At 36.3% G+C, this 17,769-nt stretch overlaps 1 protein-coding gene and 1 pseudogene across 1 annotated transcript in view; one reads left to right on the forward strand and one right to left on the reverse strand.

Annotated features, from left to right (window-relative positions):
* CAMKMT (calmodulin-lysine N-methyltransferase) overlaps positions 1-17,769 on the forward strand; it is a 389,728-nt gene that overhangs the window by 219,448 nt on the left and 152,511 nt on the right. The window lies entirely within an intron of this gene.
* LOC128584097 (3-hydroxyisobutyrate dehydrogenase, mitochondrial-like) lies at positions 3,260-4,227 on the reverse strand (annotated as a pseudogene).

Raw genomic sequence — 17,769 nt, forward strand, 5'->3', positions numbered from 1 at the left:
AATTCTTAAGATCTTATACCCCTAGACAAAAGATCCATGGGAAGACATCCACTTGGGTCTTTCCCTCTGCCTGAAGCTCTGGTGCTTTTTATTCTTTCTGTATTCCTTTCTATCTATAAATCCTATCTTACCACTGATCTGTGGTCTGTGAGTTCATTCTTCAGATCTCTGAGACCAAGGATCTACTGCAGAAATAAATTCCACCAACACTAGCATAATTATGTTGACATTCATACATGTTGTAATATATTTCAGTAGTTAATTCTGTTTTTTTATTGCTGACTAGTATTCCTTTGTATGGATAGGCACAGTATGTTTATCCATTTATCTATTGATGGACATTTGGGTTGTTTCCAATTTTTGGTTATTACAAATAAACCTGTTATGACATTTATGTACAAAATTTTGTGTAGACATATGTTTTCCTTTCCCTAGGGTAAATACTTGGGAGTAGAATACTTAGATCATGTGGTAGGTATTAATATATATGTAAGTTTTTAAGAAACTGCCAAATTATTTTCCGAAAAGGAGGTTATGTTTTATTCCTGACAGCAATGTGGGTAAATTCTGTTAACACTTGGGTGGTAAGTCTTATTAGTTTTAGGCATTATTAGATGTATTAGAATCTCATTATGGTTTTAATTTAGACTTCCTAAATGAGCATCTTTTCATGTGCTTGTCATCTGTGTATCTATTTATACTGTTCAAGATTTTTGCCAATTTTAAAATTTGATCATTTATTTTTATTCACTTTTGAGAGTTCTTTATATATTTTGAATACAGGTCCTTTCTCAGATAGAAATGGTTTCCAGCTTAAGATAATTCACTTAGGGATTTTTTGACCTTACCGTGATGTGAAAGCAATAGGCATCCAGGAGAAACTATATCCTTTTATCATGATGCCGAACAGTGGCAGTGAGCTGCAGCTTCCAGTGAGCTACACATTTTATTTGTAATTTGCAAGGGTTCACCAGGATGTATCCCCACAGTAAGTTAAGGAGCCTCTGTATATGATTTGCAAATACCTTCTCTGAGTCCGTGGCTTGCCTTTTCATTCTCTTAGCCCAGCGGAAGTTTTACAGTTTGAAGTTCAGTTAATCTTGTGTGTGTGTTTGTGTGCACATACACATGTGTGTGTTTTACAGATTATGTGTTTGGTTTCATATGTAGGAACTTTTTCTTTATCTAACCCAAGGTCATAGAGTGTATTTTCTCCTTAGTGTTCTTATTAATATTTTATAGTTTTAAGTTTTACAGTTAGTACTATGACCCATTTTGAATTTTTAATCGTATATGGTACAAGGTTTGGATCCAGGTTCTTATTTTACATATGGATATCTAATTGTCCAGGTTTATTCGTTGAAAACACCTTTGTTTTCCCATTAAATTGTCATCGAACCTGTGTTGAAAATCAGTTGTCCATACACATGTGGGTCTATTTCTGGGTCTGTATTTAGTTCCATTGATTTACTTGTCCATTTTCACACTGAAACCATGCTTGCTTGATTACTTTATCATTACAGTTAAGTCTTAAAATCAGGTAGTATTAGTCCTCTAACTTCGATCTTGTTTTTTAAAGATATTTTGGCTATTCTAGGTCTTTTACATTTCCATATGAATTTCAGAATCAGATTGTCAATTTCACTTTGACTGCCAGGATTCTGATTGAGATTGTGTTGAATCAAAAGATCAATTTAGGGAGAAGTGACATCTTAACAGTAAGTCTTATAACCCATGGATATGGCACATTTTGCCATTAAAGTAAAATTTAAATTTCTTTCAACAACATTTTCAAGTTTTCAAAGTAGAGGGTTTGCGTACCTTTTGTCAATTTTTATCCTTAAGAATTTTATATGTGTTATGCTATTATTTTTTCATTATCAGCATAGAAATTTATTTGAACTCAAAATAATGTGGCTATACTTAGAATAATATAATAACTTTCTGAAGCAATATTATCATTGGCTCTGAAATAGATCTAAAGATGTCATTCTTTTGAAGTCAAAAAAATTTGTGGTAAGAATGTACAAGGAAGTAAAAAATATATATATAGACAACTCTGCTGAGTCCTGGGAGTTGTAGAGGGGCATACTAAGATATTGTAATGAAGTCCAAATTATAAAACATGCAGGAACAAGTTCTCTGGCTTTATCAACTCCCTAGAAAATAAAGCAGTAACCTCAGTAATTCAGTATCCACAGAGGACTAACTTCTTGAGGGACACAGGTAATAATTTACTATACTTCTCTTATCCTCATACCAATTTATTTCCTTCCCTTTAAGATGGGTTTCATCCTGTTGACCAAATATTTAGTTTTATTTGTTAGATAGAGTAAATAATGTCCTGATTGAAGTATCCAACAATTAAGTTGAAGATGCTTAGGGATCAAACTTTTTTAAAAGGCCAGTTCAGCTAGTTAGCAGAGACCATGAGGGTCTTATAGGAAAAATTCTTCAGATAGGATATGTTTGCTAAGAAGAAAAAAGAATAAGAAGTTAAAAATGGGTGAAAAGTCCTAGGGACTAGCATGACCTAAATAACCAAAAGCAGACAGGTGACCTTTGATTAAATCTATTTACTTGTGGAGTGAGCTTGAAAGAAGTGCCAAGATAGAGTTTGGTACCCACAGAGTCCATGGCCAAAGGGCACACTCAGAAGGTCTCCACACTCAGGTCTCCTGGGTCAGGTGTAGTGGTTCACACCTGTAATCCTAGCACATGGGGAGGCTGAGGCAGGTACATTGCTTGAGCTCTAGAGTTTGAGACCATCCTAAGCAAGAGCAAGATCTCCATCTCTAAAATAAATGAATAAATGAATAAATAAATAAATATTTAAAAAGAGCCAGGCCAGGGTGCCTGTAGCTCAGTGGTTAGGGTGCCAGCCACATGCTCTGGAGCAGGCCGGCCAGAGCCTGCTAAACAACCAAAAAACAAACCAACAAAAAAATAGCCAGGCATTATGGCAGATGCCTGTAGTCCCAGCTACTTGGGAGGCTGAGGCAAGAGAATCCCTTGAGCCCAAGCATTAAAGGTCTCTGTGAGCTATGATGCCATGGCACTCTACAGAGGGTGACATAGTGAGACTCTGTCTCAATAAAAAAAGAAAAAAAAAAGAACCAGGCCTGTGGCCAGGTACTTGGGAGGCTGAGGCAAAAGGATCACTTATGCCCAGGAATTTAGGGTTGCTGTGAGCTATGACACCACAGCACTGTACTGAAGGCAACAAAGTGAGACTCTGTCTCAAAAAAAAAAAAGAATTCTACTCTTTTCCTAGAAACTGGAACAAGGACAAGAAGTCTTTCCTTGAGTAGCCCTTTGCACACATCATTCTGTAAATCTGATGGGCTAAACTGCCAAGGATTGGGCTCTTTGTGCTGGTAGCAGAGTCTTGTGCCAACCCAGATCCTTAGCCTTAAGTATTGCTCCAAATCCACCCTGATAATTATTAGCTGAGGGAGCTCTATCCATCACTCCAGGTTCAGGCTTATAAGTCACTTGACTGACACTGTCCTGAGCTCATATTTTAGAATTTTAGCCCGTAGTTTTGGATCAAGCCCTAACTTAATTCCAAGATTCATAGCTTTAGTGGTTCCAGTCATATTAATTGCTAAAAGTATGTTATTGAAAATCTTTGCAGCCTTCCCAGTCCCAATAGCTCCACAGTATACCACACTGGAGCCCATGTACCCCAGCACCTCTGGGGCAGCAGCAAACTCATCATCGACTCCTCCCACGATAAAAGTGAGGTTCCCCGACCAAGCTGCTCCTACACCACCAGCAACTGTGGCATCTGTAAAAAAAGTTCCCATCTTCTCAACTTCTTTGGTCAATTCCTTTGAAACTACAAGATCAATAATGCCAGAATCTATTAATAAAGAGCCTTTCTTCACTTTTTTTAGAATTCCATTTGCTCCAGAATACACTTCTATTGCGCTGATACTGGTGGGCAGCACTGTAATAATTCTGCAGCTTTTTTCAGCTGCGTCTGCTGTGGAAAATACTACCTGTTCACCTGCCCCTTGAAACTCAAAAAATGAGTGGATAGTCATGTTTCATGAGATTTTTTTGCCACTGTATTTCCCATGTTGCCCAGTTCAATAAATCCAACTGGAGTCTTAGAAGCCACTGACCTAGAACACACACTTCCAGGTTGACAGCTGGCTGTTGCAGCCGGCACCAGTATTAGAGGCCGAAGGCAGCCCCTCGGAGACATAAGGAGGCTGCCATGCTGTCTCTGTGACACCTCTGCCCCACCACCCCCCTTTGACCTCTGAAGCCTCCTGGCTGGCCCATTGAATGCGAGTGTGCACAGCCTCAGTGTGGAGCGGCATGCATGCGCTGTTATGCTATTGTTAATTTTAATTTCTAATTGTTGCTGGTATGTAGAAATACAACTGATTTTTCTGCATTGCTCTTGTATCCTGCAACCTTACTAAACTTATTTGTTAATTTTAGTAGTTTTGGTACATTCTATAACATTTGTCTGTTGCATGCAAATAATGACAGTTTTGCTTATTCCTTCCTAATATACATACGTTTATTTTTTTTTCTTCCCATGCTGCCGTGGCTAGCACCTCTGGTATAGTGTTTAATAAATGAGGTAACAAAGCATATTTGTGTCTGTGAGGAATATTCTTTTATAGTTTTCTTGCAATGTCTTTGTCTGGTTTTTGTAGCATGGTAATGCTGTCTTCATAAAGTAAGTTGGACGATATTCTTCCTTTTCAGTTTTCTGAAAAAATTTCAGATGAATTGATGTTATTTATCTCTCAATGTTTGAGTTTGAACTCGCCACCTCCGGCATATGGGGCTGGCGCCCTACTCCTTTGCATGGCTCAATTTTTTTTAAAGGACTTGAGACTTGTTTTATGTCCTAGATCTTGCTATTAAGATTTGTGAGGTAGGACCAGAAAAAATGTTAGTAGAGGGGTAATTTTTCCATACTACTGAAGCAAAACTCCTTTGTGTACTTAACCCAATCCTCAATAAATTAGAAAGTTTTTTTCTGTCAGGCTAGCAGAACTATATACAATTCCCAGCTCTGTGTGAGCACTGGATACTATTTTCTGTAATCCTTTCAGGTAGGTCTTTCCCTGGCCGTTGGTAGTTTTCTCACACACATATGCTTCTAGATACTCTGATGACATCTCAAAGAGGGCGCTTTTCAGATCCCTTAGTTCTCTCGCTACACAGCCCTCTACTCTAACATTCTATCCTTTGAACTTTGGCCACTTTGTATTTACCAGACTCTCAATTCAGGTACTCTGCAGGACTCCGTTTAGGTTTCCTCTCCCTGTGCCATCACCTGGAAATTCTCCTAAACTTGAGGCGATGGTTAGCTCGCCCCATCTGCCCTTCATGCCTGATGTGCAGTGTCTTGAATGCCCAAGTCTCACTTATTATGTTTGATTTGTAGTTCTCTCAGGTAAGAAGGTAAATCTGGCCCCTGTTATTCTACTTTGACTTAAAGCAGAAATCTCCCTAGAGAACTCCTTAAAAAAGACAAATTCCTGAGTCCATCAGAGACCTACTGAATCTCATCTATGGATGAATCCAGAAATCTGTTAACAAGATTTTCATCTGATTTTGCTGTATGCCACATTTTAGAACCACTGATTGGATAAAATGTGATTTCTTAAAGTCCAGTCAAATCATCCAGCACCCAGGGAAGTGGTATTTCTCAAGAGGCAACAAAGTCACCATCAACTTCCAAGTTTCAACTGTAAACATCACCACAGGCATGCCTCCAGAAAATCCTGTGCAGAAAACAGTCAGGAGGCTACCAGATGCAAGAATTCTTAGGTTTACTTGGGTAATTAAAATGTATGCAAATAGATTCTTTCCTGTTTTCATAGCCAAAATAAGATTCAACATTTGTTTTAAGTTACCATGAAATCAAGGAAAATTATATTGTATAAGGAAAATGATCTGTCCCATGTTACTAATTAGTGCTTAGCTGTTAAAGTGAAGAATTATTAAAATCCTTTTCAGAAATTGCAAAATTTCCCCTGATAAAAATTGCCCTAGAGGTTTTTTATTATGGAATATAGTTTTAAGTTAGTCATTTTCTCTTCTTGAGAACAGCTTTCTGTCTGAGGATGGCAGTGGTAGCAGTCCCCTTAAGTGCATGTTGGTTGACTGGTTGATTTATCCATAAAAGATTTGATGAACTGTGGTGTTTTACAAAAGTCCAACTTTACAACAAACTAGCTATCTATCTATATACCTAAGTTCCAAACCTACACAGTTAATAATAAGTTATGAATAATGGACCCTACTATTTTGGTTTGCTAAATATAGAATCATTTGAGAAAGTCTAGTGTCCATAATTATTTTCAGTGAACCTATAATCAGTAATAACATCAGCCACTGATATCAACTTATATAGGATACATGTCACTTTCTTGGCTTTTCGTTAATCCTAATTTACATTCCAGTAAAAAATGGAAACATATGTAAGCATATGTATTATTATCCTTCCAGTTCAGAGATTCTTTTTTTTTTTTTTTTGTAGAGACAGAGTCTCACTTTATGGCCCTCGGTAGAGTGCCGTGGCCTCACACAGCTCACAGCAACCTCCAACTCCTGGGCATAAGTGATTCTCTGACCTCAGCCTCCCGAGTAGCTGGGACTACAGGCGCCCGCCACAACGCCTGGCTATGTTTTGGTTTGCAGTTCAGCCGGGGCCAGGTTTTGAACCCGCCACCCTCGGTATATGGGGCCGGCGCCCTACCAACTGAACCACAGGCACCGCCCCAGTTCAGAGATTCTTAATGCTCATTGTGTCATGAGCCCCTTTAGTGTCTGATGATGCTAATTATAGATCTTTTCTTAAAGTAATGTTCAAAACACATTAAATTAAAAATACGGAAGTACAAAAAATCAATTACATTGACATATAGTTATCAAAATATGTTTAAAACACATTTGTGATATAGTGATGTATATGATTCCTTATTAATGCAACAAAAATACAATGTAGTTTTAGTCCTGTTGCAATTTTTTGTGAAGAATGAGCTACTAGGTATCATTTTATAACAGCTGCAACCCAATGTTAGATGAGAATACTATCATTCATAGGCTATATTGTAATAGAAGGAAATAATACATTTCAGTTATTGTAGTAAAAATAGGATTTCTTTTCTTCCAAGTTCATAAACCTCTTGAATTGTGCTCATGAATCCTAAGAGCCCTTGCCTTCCTTCTGTTCATTTTAGTGAAAACTTAGTTTTTAATCACAAAAACCAAGTTATGCAAAAATAAGTTGTGAAGGAATATGAGAGAAAAAAATGAAGTTCCAGCTTTCTTGTGGAATTGGTTGAAAGACTTTGTTCAACATGGCATACTGTATGTGTTTTTTTTTTTTTTTAGCATTCTATTACTTCCTGCTGGAATTAGCATTTTCCTTATCAATGAGCTACTAATGAACAACCTGAAAAGTGTGGCTGAATCATAAAACACTTTGAATCTATTAAACCTGTTTAGAATGTTAGCAAGAAATAGAAAAATAATGATATAAGGAGAGAATTATATACCATAATGAAATCTTTTTTTTTTTTTGTAGAGACAGAGTCTCACTTTATGGCCCTCGGTAGAGTGCCGTGGCCTCACACAGCTCACAGCAACCTCCAACTCCTGGGCTTAAGCGATTCTCTTGCCTCAGCCTCCCAAGTAGCTGGGACTACAGGCGCCCGCCACAACGCCCGGCTATTTTTTTGGTTGCAGTTTGGCCGGGGCCGGGTTTGAACCCGCCACCCTCAGTATATGGGGCCGGCGCCCTACCGACTGAGCCACAGGCGCCGCCCCATAATGAAATCTTAACTCAGAAGAACCTAGTTGGCAGCAAGCTTGGAGCCCTTAAAATCAGAAATCCTTTGGTTCTTGTCTTAGAAACTTATTTATTAAAGGCTCTGAGTGGTGAAAGATAATAAGAAAAAATGAAAAGAAAGAATAGATAAAGCCACATTTCAAAATATGAAGTTCAAAAGAGTTACATTCCATCACAGGGGTTTAGTACATATGCTAAACCTCATATTTGGAAGTTGCTACCTGGAATTGCGTGATTGGATTGAGTAAATGCACACATCAGTAAGAAGCCATAATTACCTTAGAAAAATATATGTATTTTATCTACACAGGCAAACTCTTTTATGTCTTCTAAATTTTGACCAATTATAAATCTGTTAGCAATGCAGAATGTGTGGATCTTGACACTTGTGAATTCTTGATCATTGTTTACTAAATAATTAGCTTTAGCATTTAAGATGGAATGGGAAAAACATTTAAACCTAGTGGAATTACCTCGGTATGAGAAGCTTTGGGACTTTGTTAGAAATAGTTCTGTTGTTCTCTGTCTCTCAAACATTGTGACAATAACTCATGGTTTATTTACAAATGGAAAGTAACACTTCAGAATACCTGGCAGCTTTCAAAACTAGATTATGTCTGTCCTTGTCTGAAGGGCTCTCGTAACACTATTGTAAGATATTTTCTTCTGACCATCTGGCAGTTCTTAGGAACCAATCTCTCTCAACATTTTATAGCTACTGCACTGGTTACAGCTAATCCTTTCAGTGAATGAACTGGAAAAAATGTAGATACATCAATATCATATTCTTTTAGAGCCCATTTAATCCATTCCCTATTATTATTTCGTTTAATAGGGCCATTATCTTCTGTGGAAATCAAAAGTAATTTGTCAGAATCATTTTTTTTTAATTTAAAGATCAATCTATGTAAAATTTTTTTTAAATAAAAAAACTTTTTCTTTTTTAAGAATCTCAAATATACTCATTTAAAAAATCTAAGGAATGTGAATTTGGGCTTAGATTTTACACACATTTTTAGGTATTATGTTCCAATCCAGGTTCTAAAATATTTAGTTTAATAACCAATCTTGGATTGAGCTGATGGTATTCATGAGAAGGAGTTTATCTTAACAGCAAGGTCTAAAAACAATTTCCATATTACTCTGTTTGCTTTAAGCAGCTAGGAAGAGATTCATTCCAGATGGGACTCTTATAAATTTTCCTTTAAAAGAATTTTGTTCTGTCTGGACTTTTAATAGCTAATGATTTTCTAATATTTTGTGACTTATGAATGAGTTGTGGAAAATTTCCAATGGTCTCATTTTTGCATGTTTTACTTTATAAAAGACCCATGTTGGTCAGAGAATTTTGTTAGAAAGACTGTTACTTATTTCTGCATTCTGAAATTTACACCTATCATTGAATTAAAATGAGAAAATTACGGATCCTCTTTTCAGATCCAGAGCGAAACACTCTCGTTCATTATACCATGTCCTCAGCTTCGCTATTCCATTGTATTTCATCACCATCTGGAAACCAAGTCTGTGATAGAATCTTCTCTATACATGTTTTGTACTTTGGTATTTAGGAACTTCCACTTGGGGAAGTTTTTCTCCATGTCCAATTAACACACGTGACACATGTGAATGCATGTCCCCACAAACTCTCCCTAACTTACGGTTGTTAGGTTAAGTTGGTTTGTTTTTCCCATAGTTTTGGGTATCAAAATTATTTTTTAAAATTTCTTAAGAGAGTTTTGTGGTGAGTTTTGGAATTTTTTTCATTGTTGTCTATGAGATGGGGAGTTAATCTCAATTATAGTCCAATATTGAATAGAGTCAAGAACTTATATAAAGTCTGGCTAAAATTGTAGCTAACTTTAATTAGAGTCCTCAGATCAATAAGGCTTCTATGACATTCTCTTTTCTTCTTCCAAATACCAGGCTTCTGTCATATCATAAATTTAGGGAGGGAATAATACTCATCGCCCAGTTAAGCACAACATTGGCTATATTTTGATACTTCGTAACTGAATATAAACATCACCTATGCCATTGCTTTATTTTTTAAAAAAAAAAAGGTCATAAAAAATGGAAGAAACCTAAGGAGTTCACTAATAGAGTTTCCTTTCTTGGAGAGATATGTTTGTAGAAAGAGGAAAGCTGTATTCTCTGTTCTAGCATCTAGTGACTTTATCAAATTCTTCCATGTATCTAAATAAACTTTCTCGCTGTTCTCTAAATTCCATTCTCTTTATGTCATTTTTTTCTTGCTTTCAAACATTAAATCCCTTTGCTTTTTAAAAAAAGTCTTTTCAAAATCAGTGGATTTAAACTTAATATTAAAACATTTCCTGCATTTTCCTAATTACTTCTTAATTTTTTCTAATTAAGTAGGACAATTTAGAAAACACAAAGCTAAAAGGAAAAATCCCATTAAGGTTTATCTCTGTGCTTTTAAATTGTGTTTTACCAGAGTGACATTAGACTATACATACCATATTGTAGTTAGCGTTTCAAAAATTAATCAGCCAATTTTGATAATAAACCTTCTTGCATCCATTATTTTTAATGACCATGTGATATTCCATGGTGTGAATGCACTATACACAACCCATTTTTCAACTCTCATTTTTTTTTTTTTTTGTGAGACAGAGTCTTACTCTGTCACCAAGGCTAGCATGCAGTGGCATCATCATAGCTCACGGTTGCCTGGGCTCAAGTGATCCTTCTACCTCAGACTCCCCATTAGCTGGGACTATAGGTGTGCAACACTGTGCCCTGCTAATTTTTCTATTTCTTTGTAGAGAACGGGTCTTGCTCTTGCTCAGGCTGGTCTCAAACTCTTGACCTCAAGCAGTCCCTCCTCTGGCTCCCAGAGTGCTGTGATTACAGGTGTGAGCCACTATGCCTGGCCTCCAACATTGTTTTAAGAAAACAAACTACGAAAATGTTGAAATAATTTTTTTTTTGAAATAGTTTTATAGTGAACATACATATATCCACCACTTAGATTCTACCACTAACATTTTATTAAACTTAGTTTATCAAATATCTAACAAACTAGCCATCTATCTTAATTTTTAAGTATTTCAAAGTAAGTTGTAGACAGTAATATACTCCCCCCTCAAGTACTTAACCATCAGTATTTGTGTATATAGCAAACCAATATTTTTAAAAATTCTTTTTGATTTTTTTGTTGTTGTTGTTGTTGCAGTTTGGCTGGGGCTAGGTTTGAACCTGCCACCCTCATTATATGGGGCCGGTGCCCTACCCACTGAACCACAGGCATTGCCCCAGATTTTTAGAAAACACAATTATTAACATAATTGGATCAGCTATATATTGCCGTGTAACAAAATATGCCAAAATTTAGTGGCTTAAAACAAACATTTATTTGCTTATGATACCTTGGATCAGCAGTACTGGTTGAGGTTATTAGGGTTATCATGCAACTATAGTCATATGGCTGTTCTAGTAACGTTCGGTGGAACAGGATGGTGTCACTTGACAAATTCCTGGAATTAGATTTACTTTATATAAAGTTATTCATACACATAGCCAAATTGCCATCTTTGATTACTTAAAATGCTTTCCACTCACTGTTTCCAGTCGCATTCTTTCGATTCAACATTATTTTAATTCAGAGTAACTTTTTGAAATGCTGGTGGGATTCATTTTAATGATTATGTATTGCACATCCTTTTTATCTTTTACATGAACTGTGCAGTTTAGTTGAGTATCTCTTGGCTAGGCACTGAGAAGTTACAAAAGGAAGAAGTACAAGACATCGTCTACATCCTTCAGGAATTTATAGAATTTATGATCCAGTTGGGAAGATAACACCAACACTTACAGTCGAAGTGAATTACAAGACTTTGTGCAGTTGTCAAATTGCTTACCTCTTCTCCCTTCTTGAGGATGGTATTTCTTACTTTGTCAGTAGCCTCCAAGTGGAGGTTTTTCCAGGTTCTTAGTGATCATTGGGAAAAGAATTTCAGGACCCACCATATAAGCCAACTTTTTTATTGGAAGAGTGATCGAAAGTACTCTCTCCAAAAAAGAAAGCAGGCAGGTTGAAAAATAGCATCTTTACCAGAAGGTTGTAGTTTTTCATCTTTTGAAGTCTTACTGATTGAGGGGAAGAATATTCAAGGCTCAGGGCTGGCTTTTACTAAGAATTTGTGTAGTAATTCGTAGATTTTGGTTCCCTCCCATTTTCTTCCTTTATTTGGTTGTTTTGGAATTGTCGTGGTGATTTCAAAGATGGAGAAATTTTAGAACCACAATGTAAATGATATTATAATCAGCCAAAGTTCATGTAAGGTGATCTAAGAAACTAACAAGCTGCTTGAAGCCAGTCCTTGTCTGTAGTTATCAACCGCCCTCAGACGTTTACACCTGACCCACTCTGCACGCAGCTGCATTCGGCTCCTAGTGTAGTAGCCTAGATAGCTTCTACCTGAGCATTGCTTATTTTAATACCTGCACCCATTCTGGAAGCCCCAGCATCCAGTCTCAGCAGTCTCCTAGTCTCCTATTCCAACAATACTTAACGTCTAATAAGTATTCAGTAAATAATTATTTAGTGATTACTATTGAATTTCAGAGAAGGATTGAGTTAAAGCCTTCTAGACGTGAAGGGTTTTGTTGAGGAGGTGGTCTTGGATTAGAGGTACAATTTTGGATAGACTAAGGAAAAGTGTATAGATTTAATAATCATTTGCTTACAGTCTGTTTTAGTTTGTACTCTTCAAACCATGTGTGGTTAGAAATTAACTTTCTTGATTTTTTTTTTTTTTTTTCAGTTTTTGGCCGGGGCTGGGTTTGAACCCACCACCTTAGGCATATGGGGCTGGTGCCTTACTCCTTTGAGCCACAGGTGCTGCCCGATTTTTTTTTTTTTATAAACACAATGCTGTCCGCTAAATATTTCCCTACTTAGCCCATGATTGGAATTACCAAAGTGCTTATTTCATTACCATATTTTTATTTCTAACCATCCTTTATAATACAGGTGTGATTAGAAGAGAAACAATTTTCTCAAATTCAGAAACCCTTTCTTATCTGAAAACCCATGTAGTAGAATTCCAACAAGGAAGATTTTCAACATATTGGAGAAAATTGTTTGAGAGGTTTGTGGGCACAAGCACATCTATGGAAGCAAATCTATGAATTTTTTTTTACATTTACTAAAATATAATATCAATTTTTATACCCTAAATACTCTTATAAAAATAGTTATAATGAGATTCGGAACTATTAATATTCATTTACTAGTCTTTATTCACTATAAATGATAGTTTCTCTATCTTCCTAAATTTCCACTTTATGCTTATAAATTCAGTTTTCTTTGTTGATGTGCTCAAAGTAAGTTTATTTTTTCCTGAATATAATATAAATCCCCCAGCAAATTTTATCATACAAAACTGTTGGCTTCCACTATCTGATTCACACTATGGACCCCGAAACAGAGAACACTGGACTAAAAAGCTATTCATGGCTCACTTTACTTAACTAACCTGAACAAGTATTTCTTTACCTTCATTTCGGTATGAGTGTTATATTTTTTAGTTCCAAACTGAATGTCTTCAGTCCTGATAAATTGAGTTAAAAGTTAAGGAAGTACAATTACAAGGCCCTCGTATAATTTTTCTCACCTTTTTTTTTTTTTTTGAGACAGAGTCTCAAGCTGTCGCCCTGGGTAGAGTGCCATGCTATCACAGCTCACAGCAACCTCAAACTCTTGAGCTCAAGTGATTCTTTTGCCTCAGCCTCCCAAGTAGCTGGCACTATAGGTGCCCGCCACAATGCCCAGCTATGTGTTGTTGTTGTTGTTGTTGTCATTGTTGTTTAGCAGGCCCAGGCCAAATTCAAACGCACCAGCCTCAGTATATGTGGCTAGTGCCCTACCCACTGAGCTATGGGCACCGCCCTTTTACATAGTGACAGAGTCTCACTGTGTCACCCTTGGTAGAGTGCTGTGGTGTCACAGCTCACAGCAACCTCAAACTCTTAGGCTCAAGTGATTCTCTTGCCTTAGCCTGACAAGTAGCTGGAACTACAGGTGCCTGGCACAATGCCCGGCTATTTTTTTTTTTTTTTGTAGTTGTTGTTTAGCAGGTGGGGCTGGGCTCTAACCCGCCAGCTTTGGTGTATGTGGCTGGCGCCCTACTCACTGAGCTACAGGCGCTGAGCCCATATATCTTTCTTATCTTAATTCCTTAAGAGTGAAGTCTGAAGGAATACAGAGTTTTATGTCTATAGGTTTTTAAGAAATTATAATGTTGGTGATAGAAAAAAAACACTTTTATACATAGAGCCTCTTCAAAATATTTTTAATAGCTCTAATTCTATTGATAGACTTATAATAATTTATAGGCTCATTTTCCTTTTAATCAGAAAAATCTTAAAAGGAATAAGGTTTCTCTATAGCACATGAACTTTTTGAACCATTTGAAAAATTTGAGGCTATACTTCTCCAGGAACATAGTTAAACATTTTTGTGTGATGAGCTTTCAAATCTACCCTTTCAAGTATATTTCTTTTACAAAATAAGCTGTCTGCTACTTTCCCATATCTGGACTTTTAAAATAACCGCTAAAGTAGTGGTCAAAAGTTATCCCCAGTGCTGTCATAAACTATGTATCTAAAATACCTGTTTTGTAAAGTTATTTGGAAAAGAAAACAGCTGGTGATGAAATTAAATGATATTACATGATTATTCCAAGAAACAGATTGGCTGAACAAATTGCCTGACACAATGACAAATACTGTTTTCCCTTTAAACAATCTAGAAGATCTAACATTTAGAGGGTCAAAAGGTCTTAGATTCTATGATTCTTGCTCAGTGTTGGAAGAGACTGTGGAGTAATGGTGACCAAACTCCAGTCCTCAGACTGGAACCAGCCTATGATAGGCAGTCTGTGACAGCATTTTAACCTATCAATAGTGAAATGAGAAAAGGGAAGATGATGTGGTTAGTTTATTATAAATGTAATCTGTACAGCTTTTTTTTTTTTCTTTTTGTAGAGACAGAGTCTCACTTTATGGCCCTTGGTAGAGTGCTGTGGCCTCACACAGCTCACAGCAACCTCCAACTCCTGGGCTTAAGCGATTCTCTTGCCTCAGCCTCCCGAGTAGCTGGGACCACAGGTGCCCGCCACAATGCCCGGCTATTTTTTGGTTGCAGTTTGGCCGGGGCCGGGTTTGAACCCGCCACCCTCGGTATATGGGGCCGGCGCCCTACCGACTGAGCCACAGGCGCCGCCCCTGTACAGCTTTTTTAATGGTAGTGATAATAGATCTTTGCTGTTGTTATTTGGTTTTATAATGTTCTTACTTAGCAAAGTTGGATCTTCAAAATTTAAAAGTCGTCCACTTCAGTGGTCTACCCTTTCAGAATATGAATAAAGTACCTGTTGTAGAGTTTGAATTATTTTATAAAAGTAGAATAAATTACTTAGACATTTCTTAATATGCTTCCCCAAAATTACTTTCAGAGCCTGGTCTTCTACAGTCTATCTTTAAAAGTATTCTGTAGCTATTTCTAAGCAGTGATTTCTTTTTTCTCTCTTTCATTTTTATGACCATCTTGAACCTTGCATTGAAGCTCAGCCTGCTTGCATGGAGTCTAAATTGTTCATCAATATAGTAGTTCATAATTAAAATTATGATTTGTCATATAGCACCTCTTACTGCCATTCTGAGGTTTTAAAAAGTTATTTTGGTAGCAGTTCCTTTATGATCAAAAGGTACATTTTGTCTCAATAGGAAATTCATTCTGTTCAGACAGGCTGCAAATTCCCATGACTGGGTAGGCTCATCTGTCAAAGAATATTTTTTATTCCCATCTACCTCTTCGATTACATTCAGAATGCCCCAGTAATGCTGATGAGATCATTCTAACTGTTGAGAACATTTTCCTCATGTTTTCCATATATCATTTCCTCATCATCTCCAATAACACAAAAAGGTTTAACTTACAGTGGAAATAGGGGAAAAATATCTCATTTTCTCTTTGAGAAGCTAATTTGGGGAAGGAAGGTTGATATAGGAATCTTTAAAAAATATTTGGAAATTATAAGCACCTGTGTTTATTTCTTAACTGAGCACTATTTTGCCCATCTCACAGTTGCATTCATGTGAGTTCTAGCAGCAAACATAAAAGCGTCAATGATTTATGTAAACAGAGATATTTTCTGTTATTTTAAATTCTACCTATACTGTGTTGAAAGAATAGGGATGCTATGAATTATTGATACTTGTTTAGTGAAACACATATACATACATCATAAGGAGAGCCAATATGGGTTGACACTTGGCTGTTGTATAGAAATGTGTAATCGATGCAATTAGAGGCCTCAATGGCATTTAAAGTGAAGCCTATATTTGTGTACATGTAAGCAATTTTTATTTGAAAACATTCTAATTTTTGTCTTCTATTTTTCCAAATTATAGCACTATATACATGCTCAGTACTTTATTCTTGAAAACGTTTTATTATAAAATTCAAAACATTCACAAAAGTAAATAGTGCAATGGGCCAACAGATCCATCACCCACTTCAATAATGAAAGCATGGGCCAATCTCGTTTCATTTCTATCTCCATTCACCACCCTTCTCCCACCACTAGATTATATAAAAATCAGATACCTGATATAGTTTTATCCTTAAATACTTTAGTCTATAAACTATATACCAGCAATACATCTAAATCTATTTTCTTAATGCCATCAAATATGCAAAAGAGTTAAGTTTCCTTCCCTCTTGATTATCTGATAATTTTTACTTTCTTGCAGTTCTCCTTAAGCTGGACTCAAACAGCATCCACATATTGTATGTGGCTAATATTTCTCATGAATCTCTTAAACTTACGTTTTTTCCTTTTCCCTCTTTTATTTTCTTGCCAATCATTTGCGAAGAAAATGGCATTATTTGTCCTATTGAATTCCCAATTCTGGGTTTTATTTTTTTTTATTTGGAGGTATTGCTAATAGGTGTCTCTAAACCAGTGGTTCTCAACCTTCCTAATGCCGTGACCCTTTAATACAGTTCCTGTGGGTCACGACCACAGGTTGAGAACTGCTGCTCTAAACTATTAGTTTTCATTATCTTATTTTAAAAGTATTTTCCATTTTTTACTTTGAATGTAAACTTAGCATGTCTTCATTTCCCTATTCGATAAAAGTCTAATTCAGAATCAAACTTTTTCTTGCAATACTAGTCAATCACATCTGTAGGTATTTTACAAGTGAAAATTGCATATAAAAGAGTACTTTACCACTTATTCCTAGACCTCAAAAGAGAGATTAATTGAAAGAAATATCATATAATCTCATCTGTAGAATCTAATAAAGTTGAACTCACAGAAGTAGGAAGTAGAATGGCGGTTACCGGAGGCTGTGAAGGTGGTGGGGGAGATCTTGGTCAAAGGATAAATAATTACAGCGAGATAGGAAAAGTAAATTCAAGAGATCTATTGCATGGTGACTATAGTTAATTATAATACATTGTATTCTCAAAAAATGGAAAGAGAGTGGGTTTCAATCCTCGCAGACAACAATGATGAACTATGAGAGATAATGTATTTGCTAATTAGCTAGATTTAACCATTCCACGTTGTATATACTTCAAAACATCATGTTGTACACAATAAAAGCACACAATTCTGTCACTATTCTTGAATTTTAAAATTAATAAAAAAAAGAAAGAGATTAATCAACTAAAATATTAATCTTATTCTTCTGAGTGGCATAGACTTCCACAGAGCAATACAAAAGCCATTTTACGCCGTTGGGGTAAAAGTCCTTGGAAGTAATTCCTCATATGGTCAAAAATTCTTAATTACTAAGTGCTGGTTGACCATTGTAATTTTATAGAATTCAGTGCCTGAAATTACAGAATTTGTTCTGATGGACTAATTCTCTTCATAACTGTTCTAATTCACATATCTAATACA

The sequence above is a fragment of the Nycticebus coucang genome, chromosome 4 (assembly GCF_027406575.1).
Source record: "Nycticebus coucang isolate mNycCou1 chromosome 4, mNycCou1.pri, whole genome shotgun sequence".
Classification (NCBI taxonomy): Eukaryota; Metazoa; Chordata; class Mammalia; order Primates; family Lorisidae; genus Nycticebus; species Nycticebus coucang.